Source organism: Crocuta crocuta, unplaced genomic scaffold (genome assembly GCF_008692635.1).
Source record: "Crocuta crocuta isolate KB4526 unplaced genomic scaffold, BGI_CrCroc_1.0 scaffold41, whole genome shotgun sequence".
In the NCBI taxonomy this organism is placed as follows: domain Eukaryota; kingdom Metazoa; phylum Chordata; class Mammalia; order Carnivora; family Hyaenidae; genus Crocuta; species Crocuta crocuta.
This window is the reverse complement of record NW_027529428.1, coordinates 18,306,299-18,306,886: the sequence shown is the minus strand read 5'-3', so window position 1 is coordinate 18,306,886 and position 588 is coordinate 18,306,299.

The following is a 588-nucleotide window of genomic DNA, read 5'->3' as shown; positions in this document are numbered from 1 at the left end:
TTCTGTTTCGCTTTATTGGATACGCCAGGTACGGGAGTTACAAGTGGGAGCTGTGGGCGTGCGGGCGGCGCGGGGAGCCGTGAGCCTTCTCTCCCGGCGGCGCTGAAATGAACGGACCTCGCCTCCATCTCGCAGGAACACGAGCAAACAAACAAACAAACGGGAAAACCAGGTGGCATTCCACAGCGGGTAACGTAAACAGTTAAATTACTAAAGCTCACAATACTTCACTGGGAGTGGCATAGAAAAACCACATAAATTACATTTTTAAGGTCTGTACATGATTCTAAAGGAACAAAATAACAATACTGTGCTCTGTACAACGTTGCTCCTAACGTTTCCAAACCCCAGAAACACTTTCCGGACAAGTGGGCAAAATACACATGCAGGGTAATTCAAACCACGTCACAAAAATACAAAATCACATCGGTTGTTTTTTTTTTTTAAGGCACATTTTCATTTAAGGCACACAGAACTCGCACTGCGGAAGCCCGGGCTCGGGGGACCATGGCGGGCAGCAGGGTCCTGGCGGGCGGCTGGAGGGAGACAGTCACGGGCAGGGGGCGGCGGGGGGAACACAGGCCTCCT